General features: G+C 32.3%; 1 long non-coding RNA gene across 3 annotated transcripts; it reads left to right on the top strand.

Moving 5' to 3' along the window:
• Positions 1-8,860: 8,860 nt before the first annotated feature.
• On the top strand, positions 8,861-10,128 carry LOC129243143 (uncharacterized). Of its 3 annotated transcripts, none has more exons than XR_008582246.1 (5): positions 8,861-8,906; positions 8,985-9,118; positions 9,243-9,470; positions 9,562-9,722; positions 9,828-10,128. It is a non-coding gene; the product is annotated as an uncharacterized LOC129243143 (long non-coding RNA). The 3 variants fall into 3 exon arrangements; XR_008582244.1 differs by having other exon boundaries at positions 9,549-9,722; XR_008582245.1 differs by having other exon boundaries at positions 9,189-9,470; positions 9,549-9,722.
• The last annotated feature ends 465 nt before the right edge of the window (positions 10,129-10,593 follow it).

Genomic DNA, 10,593 nt, shown 5'->3' with positions numbered 1-10,593 from the left:
AGAAGTCGCAAAAATATAGTTTGCAAGTCGAACAACGCGTTGCTACAATAAATTAATTGTTAAATTAGTAAACAGGTACACGGAATTTTACATTGGCTTGCCGTAAGTATTAGAATATAACCTGAGGAGTTTTGGGAATCCCACTATGAAACATTCAGGGATTACTAACCATAGTATTAGCTTTTGATAAATAAAAAATGAAAAGCAATTGAAGAGTGCTTTTCAAAAATAACAAAAATATTTTTCTCAAAAATGTTGAATATAAATAATTTCTTATTCACAATTAAAAAAAAAAAAGGAGTTGAGGAGTGCTTTTCAAAAATAACAAAACGAAACATTTTTGTCGAAAATTTTGAGCAAAACAAACTTCTGAAAAATTAAAAAAAAAAATGTATCACAAAATGTTGACCAAAAAAACATTTTTTATTCACAATTAAAAAAAAGGATTTGAGGAGTGCTTTTCAAAAATAACAAAACGAAACATTTTTCTCAAAAGCTTTGAACAAAACAATTTCCAAAAAATTAAAAAAAAAAATGTTTCAAGAAACAAACACATTTGTTTAATACACAATTTTTTTTTTTTAAGAAAAGAAATTGAGGATTGCTTTTCAAAAATAATAAAAAAAATAAAACTTTCTCAAAAATTGTGAAAAATTAAAAAATATATAAAAAAATTTTGACCAAAAAAAAATTTTTTTAATACACAATTTAAAAAAAAAACGAATTGAGACGTGCTTTTCAAAAATAACAAAGGGAACTTTTTGTCAAAAATTTTGAACAAAAAATTTTCCAAAAAATTTAAAAACAAATTTTTCAAAAAATTTTGACCAAAAAAATTAGTTTAATACACAATTTTGTTTTAAGAAAAGAAATTGAAGAGTGCTTTTCAAAAAAATAAAACTTTCTCAAAAATTGTGACAAAAACAAATTCTGAAAAATTAAAAAAAAAAAATGTATCAACAAATTTTTACCAAAAAAAAATTTCTTATTCACATATTATTTATTGAACAGAAACATTTTGCTCAAAAATTTTGAACAAAAAAATGTTTGAAAAATTAAAAAAATGTTGACCTAAAAACAACTTTTTAACAATTTTTATATTTAATTTTTAAATAATTTTTATATTATTTATTTTTTAATAATTGTTTTTTTTAAGCACATTTTATTCTAAAAATTAAAAACAAAAAATTCCAATGCAAATGCAAAATGCAAAGATAGCAAAAATAATATCTCAAAACTTAAAAAAAAAGTTTCTCAAAAATTTTGAACAAAAAAACTAATTTTGCCAACACTATTTCTTTTAAAAAGTATATTTTATTCTAAAAAATTCAAAAAATAGAATGAATGTTAAAAAATCCACAGCTATTTCACTTTTAAAAGTTCTGTACCAAAGCTTTCAACATGGAGCGTTTTCGAAAGGATAAAGTGGAGTTCATGAGTCGATTCATACCCATAGATGAGACTTGGGTCTATCACCACGATCCTAAATCAAAACAAGAGGCTAAGGAGAGGCGTGAATCTGGTTCTTCGACTCCGAAACGAGTTCATGTTCAGAAATCCGCCAAGGAGGTTTTAGCATCAGCTGTTTTGTTTTTTTTTTTGAATAGGAAAGCAATTTTTTTTTGTGAATTACTCGATAAAAAAGTATGTTTTGAATAGTATTTGTAATCTTCTAGACCAGCTGAAGGAAAAAAAACATGAAAAGATACCCATTTTGCATAAGAAAAAAATTGTTTCTGTCAGGGCAATGCACCGCGTCATAAGAGCATTTTGGCGATGGCTAAAACCCATGAATTACATAAAGTTCGTATTGTTAGAGCATCCACTGTATATCTGAGATACCTATGTCCCCTAGCGACTTCAATCTGTTTCCAGACCTAAAAAAATATATGCGTGGAAAGGCGTTTTTCATTAAATGATGAGGCCATGGTGGCTGGGATGACTTCAGCGATGGAATTCATAAATTGAAATCTCGTTGGAATAGGTGTATTGATGCGCAGGGTGATGAGTTTTCCTTATCGCTCCGCAAAACTTATTAACTTATTAAACAACCTAGTATGTACATATATATAGCACAGCTCCGTGTGCGCGCTTAATGCTTAATAGCATTTAACTTTTTCCTCATAAGTTTTGCATCCATTGATCTATCCAAAATATTTTCTACTACATTTATTTTACGGCCAATGAAACAAGACACTTAAACGTTTTATTAACGAAAATTTGCGTACAAATATAGCCATTTGGACTTCCACCAAATACTACAAAGAAATCCAAAAAAGTGAAAGGATGAAAATGTACTGCAAAAATTTTTTTTATGACTACACAAAAGCGCATACAAATGCATACAGGAGGCGTGCTTATAAAAACCAGCAAAGCGCTTCATTGTGCTTGCATAAGTAAATGTAACTTTCAGCAGAAAATTACAATAATTAAACAGCAATAACAATTAGTGCCTGAAAATTAACGTAATGCATAAATTCGAGTTATTGTTAGTGGTCATAAAGTCAAAATTGAGGTAATTTATGCAGATTGTAAAATTGTAGATCCGAAGTGAAACATAAAAATGTGCTCAGCAAAGTATGTATGTATGTAAAAATGTTGAAAAATGTTAATAATTCGAAATAAAAACACTATGAGAATATACAGTTTTTTGTTTTAGTTAATTTTTAATAACTTAAGTTCTCATGTTTTTATTTTAAATTGGTCTGTTCTATGCTTTCAAGGTATTGGAGGGATTCTCCATTGCCAGCCATTTCCTTTGGCCACCTGCTAAGCAATTTGTGGAATCGTTCTTGAAAGGATAATCAACAAAGTTCTAATCTGTAGAATACCCGGCGGAAATAATTCAGAAGTGTGACCAGCATCAGACCGTTAACCGGCTCTCAGCGATTTTAAAGGAATCAGCGAATTGGCTGATGTAACAGGGGATATGCTTGTTTATGACAAGCTGAGAGTATGTTGGTAATATAAGAAAAAATCGACACAGCCATTTCTCATGTGAATCCGTTGCCGTATGAACCAAGAATGACAGGAACGAAATTGCGCCCATCAGAGAGTATGTGAAATCACATCGGTGCCGTTGCAGGAGAGAGATGTGAAAATTCGAGCATAATACATAAATAATACACGAATAAATTACAGAAGTGCGACGTCACACACACATCGATTTTGGCAAAGTATGTTAGCGGTACAATGGGATTGGACGAGTGTAAAAATATGTGTGAAATGGGCATGATGGAAAGAATAATAAGATGCTGACTATCGTGGTCCTGTTACTTTGCTCTCAGCGAATTTCACAACGAGTTACGTGATTTTAGCTCCAGTATGGCCAGGTTACAATTTTCGTAACTTGATTTAGCATTTTTTGTTATTTAGTCTCGGAGTTTTAGTTCTTTCTTCATGACATTTTTCTAGCCTATTCTAATTAAAATCTAATGTTTATAATTTTGTAAAATATAAATTTTTTAATAATTAGTTAAACTATTCACTCAGTTTTACTTAGCTTTACTTTTTTTAACACCTGGTGGCATTGCCCGCGATTGCAGTGGTTGGTGTTCTTCTGCTTTCTGCAGTCAAATCTCTCTCTCGGTACTGCAGTGTTACCCAGCTTTGGATACAAAAACGCACTAAAATGCCAATTTAAAGAAAATAAAACACCAAATTTGTATTGAATCACTTAAAGAACTTTGTATGCGTGACAAATTGTCTTTAGAATGTGCGTTTTTTTAAATACTGTTCAGCGAGAATCTTTTGTTAAGGGAACGACTTATTTGCTATATTTGAGGTAATGTAACTAGATAAGGTACTTTTTCTGTAAAAATGTCAGTATGGTTTCTTTAGTATTTTCTGGTATTTTGTGGCGTATTTTTACAATGAATACACCTCTTGATGCACTATGTCCCACTAAGGATTGATGGCCGGAAGAAACGATTACACCTCTATGGCCTTAATCCGCATTCAGTAAATTCAAACGCCTTTTAAAATGTGTAAAAAGTTTTCAATCTTAAGAAGAGTTGGGAGAGGGACATTTAATATTCTTGCATAACCTTAAAAGGATCAAAAAATTAAACTCACACTTTCAAAATATCAAATTTTATAAGAACCAACTTTTTTCATTAGCACTAAAATCTTCTCAGACTGGCCTTTTTTAACCTTCTTTTGTATAATAATACAGTTTTTTTTAACTTAAAGTTTCGGTAGCTTAAAATTAAAAAACAAGGAACAAACACGAAACTTCAAAATTTTACGCATTTTCGGTATAAAAAGCACTAAATTTATTGCGAAGAGCAAATGGTTCGCAATACTGCACAACTCGGAAAAACGGGAACTCACGCACTCTCTGATGGGCGCAATCTTCTTTCTATCATTCTTGTGAATTGAGAGGGCACAATTCTGCTGTCGAATCCTGTCAGACATGATTGTCGAAGCTACTCTCACAATTTTGCTTCGGATCGGCAAACCTTGTAATCTATTATTCTTGTGTAAAATAAAAAATTATGTTGATAAAAGAGGAAAAATTCAGGCTAGCGGATCACTGCAGTGTGTTCCAAACAGAGGTGGCCGCAATTAAAGAAGCAGCTGACTGGCTACTTATTAGCGTAATAACTGTTAAGAAGGTAAATATTTATTCCGATAGCCAAGCGGCAATTAAGGTCCTAGGCTCTATTATGGTGCACTCGAAACTGGTCAAGGAATGCCTGGTCTCTCTCTCGATTGCATTAGAATTCTTCGATATAAAGATAATTTGGGTACCTGGTCACAGTGACATTGCTGGGAAAAGCGAAGCCGACGAGCTGGCCAGACAAGGGACCTGTGAGGCGGTGTGCCCACGAAAGGAGAGGATCGAGATCCTCTTGACAACCTACGCTCTACTCCTGGAAGGATGGGCTTTGCACCAACTCAGCGAGCGCTGGGTTAGTACACGAACGTGTAGGGTCGCGAAGTCCTTCTGGCCACGTTTGGATAGGAGGCGTTCGAGGGATACGAGGATGACGAAATCTCATCTTTCAAATTTCGGGGGCATCCTCACGGGGCACTACCAACGAGGTACACATGCCGTGAGACTCGGAATGACTTCGAGTCCTTTTTGCATCAGCTGTATGGAGGATGAGGTGGAATCATCTCTGCGCCTGCTGATATACCGGGTCTTGATAACAAAAAACTGATGAACTTCATCAGCAGCATAGAGAGGTTAACACAGCCGCAGACCAGTCACCGTTCAAAGTCCACAAGCACTCAACCCTCCCCAACCTTTTCCCTTTTCGTCCTATCGTCCTTTTCCTTCACCTCTTCTTCCCCTCTTGCAATGGTATCCCAAAAGAATGAACCAAACTCTTTCGTCCAAGTGGGCCCACTCTCTGGGCAACCATCACTACCTAACCTAACTTAAGTGGAAAAATGAGCGTAGTTTTGCAGTGATATAATTTTAGATGACATGTGCGAGAAAACTAGGAGCAAAGTGTTGTTAGTAAACTAAAATGTAAAGTTAGGTTAGGTTAATTTGAAGAAGAAAGAAAATAAAAAAAGAAAAACTTGATTTACAACAAAAAAAAAACACCAAAACTGAACAACTGCATTTGCTCAACGACTATTCTGTCGCACTCACTGAGAGCCGAGTACCGGTGCCACCGGTGCCAAGATTGATAGATTACGGAATAAGAGAGCAAGTAGCGTAGTGCGATAAATTTGCACATTAATAACAATACAAAAATAACAGTCAATTGAAAACAAATACCGACTATTCACTGAGAGTGGGATAGCGGTTCGCGCATATCGCACCATCTGCATTCTCGGCACCTGATTCTTAGATACTTAAGTATATGCAAAATATTATTTTTGTGATCACAACATCTTCTTAACAGATTTATTATTCAAAATTTTTCAGTATAATGGAAATAGCAAAATGATCAGATGCCTGTAAAACGTCATTAACTACTCACTGGAAATCTATGTTTGAGTTTTGTCGGAGAACAGGAACGTATTCCAGTGTCATCAATCAAATATAAATACATTTGTGAATGTGATATATGTACATAATAATAGTAACCCTTGTTCAGACCTCAAGACTTTGAGGTAGTCTGATCTGTACGTCTATAGAGGTCTAATTTTGGAATAGACGTAGATATTACCCAAGAAATATTTTCGCTTTCTTATCAGTTACAGTGTAATATTAGTAATTCCCTTGAACTTCTTTCCTAATCTAACCATCGACACCACCAGTGGCATGCCTTTGTTTTAATACATCAAAGTAAAATCAAAATTTTTTGAATATACATATACTAGCGTACCCTCGCCCGCTTCGCTAGACGATAAATTCAATGATTTGCTGAAAGAGAATAAAATTAATACGAAACAAAGCAAATTCTTTGATACAATTTCATTCGAACTTTATTGTAACACTTTTTGGTAGACAACGTTTTTGGTTTTTTCATCTTTCGCGTGAATAATGACGATGGTTTGCCAACTCGTGAGCAAGCTATATACAATTGTCCATGAGAAAAAATTGGGTATTCTAAATTAATACCGCACATTTATAGAGACTGTCCTTGCGCCTTATTAATTCTCATAGCGAAGGCAAGGTGAATAGGGAACTGCAAACGTTTGAATTCGAATGGTAAATCCGCCGGAATCAGTGGAATTCAGGGTATCAAAATGTCTTCTCCTTTGTACTTCCCTTTCAAAATTGTTGCTTCGATAACGTTACCTATTAGCTTCTTCACAGCGAGACTGGTACCGTTGCAAAGTCGGTTGCATTTATATCATTGACGTCCTTATTTTTCCCAGCTAAAATTGCTCTTTCGCTGAGTCAATCATGGTTTTTGTAATGTTGAACTATGTTTGGAAATACATCTGTATCAATGCCTCTTTAGACTGTGCAAAAGTGCAGAAATTGTTAGGCAATGTTATCATTCCTGTTGTTTTTGAAAAAAGGTTTATTTTTTTGGTTAAAAAGTGTTTTTTGAAGTTTGGAAAAACACTTCGCTCTAACAAATTTCTTCTCAGTTAATTGCTGAAAATTAAATATTTTGAAAAAACTATTTTTTTTTTTTAATTTAACGTTTTGGAGAAAATTTTGTTCTTGAAAAAATTTCATACTTTTGTAAAAGTTTAAATTGATTTGTTAAAAAAGATTTTTTTCCACTTTGAAAAACACCCCCTCGAAAAAATGTATTCTCTATTAATAGTGGAATATGAAATGCTTTGAAAACACAATTTTTTTTTTTTAATTTTTTTTGGTTTTCAGAAAATTTTGTTTTGAAAAAATTTCATACCCTTGAAAAAGTTCTATTTTATTTTATTTGTTTAAAATTTTTGAAATTTTTTTTTGTAATTTTAGAAAAGCTCCTCTTCGAAGAAATTTCGTTTATCTTTTTGAGGAAAATTTGGTTTTGAAAAAATTTCATGCTTTCGAAATTTTTTTATTTTACTTTATTTCTTCAAAATTTTTGAAAACAATTTTTTTTATAATTTTCGAAAAACACCCCTTTGAAAAAATGTTTTCTATGTGTCATAGTGGTATTCCATTAACTTTAAGGATTATAGTCAAATACTTACAAATATCTACGCTTTCACAAATAGCAACAATAAACAAATTTCCTCAAAACCAAAAAATTTACTTTTTTTCTAAAAAAATTCTAAACAAACAACGTAATAAATTTAGAATTTTGTGTTCACGAAAAAACAGTATTGTTTTTATTGTATTAACTGAAAACCAAAATGTTGCAAAAAATCAAAACAAAACTAAATTATTTTTTTGTGTTCATTTGGTCCATATGTTCCATAAAAAGTTGATATGGTAAATAATATGCAGGGTCTGATACACGCAAATTTCCATTGACCATTATAGTGACAAAATTATCGATTACCAATTCCAACAGGATTTCAAAATCAGAGTTGGAATGAGTTGTTGTGTGGTGTACTTCTGAAAAAATGAGAAATAAACAAAATAAATCTAAAAATTCGAATTCTAACTTTATCTTGTGTATGTTCTTATTACCTTTGAATTTTTCCAAGGAAGCACCATTCATTTTAAATTTTCCATTTTTTTATCATTTCGCGTTTCTTTCCTTTTTCATTCGATTCCAACATTTGTTCATAGCCGAAAACATCGTTTGCAAACGCATTCATTTCCATATAGAATTGGTCAAAGAAAGCATTGCTCAATTGAATTGAAACATTTTTTTCATAAATACTTAGGACCTTAACTAATGCACCTTGGTACATACCTAACGCAGATATTCATCGCGACCTTGACATCGATACTATTGATGAAACAATACAAAGCGCTAGCAGAAGACACATAAATAGACTATTAAGGCATACAAATCCTATGATGAGAAGACTACCAAATAAAGAAAAATCTACCCAAAGTCGGCTTAACCGTCAAACACCAACAGATCTTGCAAAATCCTTGTAATCAATTGTCAACTAATCGTATATATCATTGTTTGTTAACCACTTGTTTTTAAATAATATGTATATATTTCTTCTAAATGAGCTTGGGGGCATTGGCCCTTCAGTATCACTCTCAATCCATCTTTTTGTAAATCAAATTACTTATTGTCTAACGACAGGTGTAATATTTTATGGAAGAAATAAAAAAAAAAAAAATTTCATTCGAAACATTTGAAATTTCTGTATACAATACATTTCCCTGCAAACCAACGTTCACCAGTTTTTCCAATTTTACCAACACATTCACTCAATTTTTCCAATAATACCCACACAATCACATTTAATTCCGTTGTCATTTTTGATGGGTTATACATATATTTATCTCATAATTTTCGTGAATACTTATTAAACTTAACTATAGTGAGTGCGAAAGTGACAGCAAAAAACAAGTTGCAAATGTCAAATACAAAAATGAATTGCGTTTAATTCTGTGAAAATCTCCAAGCGAAAAGGTAAGTTCAACAATTTTTATTAAATTTTCCAAATATATATACATATATTTAAACTAATAAAATGTATTTTTATTTCAGAAAAACATATTCACAACATCAAGAGAGTTGATATCAACAAATCCTTTACAGCTAGTGGATGTGCCGGAGATGCAGTATTTCGCCAGTCAAAACAATGGGGAGGTGTGCGTGCGCGGTTCTAACGTATTCCACGGGTAGGTGTTGATAATTTAAGCAAATAATGGTTTCTTCCTGTGCGAACTTGATTTCTGTGACTAAAACTAGGGCACTAAAAAAGGCACTTGAATGATAATTTCTTTCTCTGCCTTTGCGTCGCAGTTATTACAAAGATCCCGGAAAACTGCTGAGGCTGTTGACTCTGAAGGCTGGCACCACACGGGCGATGTGGGCACGTGGCTTCCAAATGGCACGCTGCGCATAATCGATCGTCGCAAACACATTTTCAAGCTAAGCCAGGGCGAATATATTGTACCGGAGAAGATTGAGAATATTTACATTCTGAGCCAATATGTAAATCAGGTGTACGTTTACGGATAGAGCCTTAAGGTAACTCCATTTTTTGACATAATTTCTAGCTTTTCATGTTCACGGCATATTTACATACAACCCTTAACGCCCACTTAGAGCTGCATCATAGCCGTCGTCGTGCCTGATGTGGATGTTCTCAAGCAGTGGGCGAACGACAATCGCGTCAAGGGCACACTTTCGGTGCTATGTAATAATCCATAAGTAAAAGAACTCATCAGGAGCGATATGCTGAATTGGGGTAAGCAGAGCGGACTGAAATCCTTCGAACAGGTAAGTAGCCCAGTGCATATCTGCTCATACTAGTAGCGTATGACGTGGTAATAATATCATAATTTAAAATTAATAATAATTACAAATTTTGTATTTATATACCAGGTCAAGGATATATATTTGCATCCCGATCCGTTTTCGGTACAAAATGGACTACTCACACCAACATTCAAAGCGAAGCGGCCACAATTGAACAAAACAGTGCGAGAAACCCCGTAGAGGAGTTAGAAGTAAAATGCGAACAATTTTAAACTTTATGCGAAAATAGAAAAAACATGCAATTGCTATTTATTTAATTAGGCATCAATTTAAATTTCTGTAAAATAGATATTTTAAATACCGGCATAAAAGCAAACTATTACCATATTAGCCAAAACTATTCTTCAGGTACTAAATAAAATTTTATTAGAAAAGAGTAATCAAATGTAAATATTATACTAATTTATGTCAAATTACTTTAATTCGTGTTCACTTTCTAACACCAAAACCTAATTTAAGAATGTAAATATTATACTAATTTATGTACATTAAAACTAAAACGTAAACTTTTCTAATAACTAAAATAATTCATGTATATAAATAACTAAAACTAAAAAGTAAATTTGTCTAACAGCAAACCTAATTTTACAATGTAAATATTAAAATAAATAACTAGAACTTAACGTAATTTTATAATGTAAATAGTAAATTAATATAAATAGCTGTACATAAATAGAACATACTAAAAACATTATTATATATTGTATTAATTTTCTTTAGAAACTAAAAATTAACTAAATAAATATTAAAATTATTCATTAAATAAATAATATTCAATAAATAACCATTTGTATCAGTAATTTTGAAGGATTATTGTATATAGGATCCGTAA

The sequence above is a fragment of the Anastrepha obliqua genome, chromosome 3 (genome assembly GCF_027943255.1).
Source record: "Anastrepha obliqua isolate idAnaObli1 chromosome 3, idAnaObli1_1.0, whole genome shotgun sequence".
Classification (NCBI taxonomy): Eukaryota; Metazoa; Arthropoda; class Insecta; order Diptera; family Tephritidae; genus Anastrepha; species Anastrepha obliqua.
The sequence above is the reverse complement of the archived record's forward strand: the minus strand, read 5'-3'. Positions and strand labels throughout refer to the sequence as shown.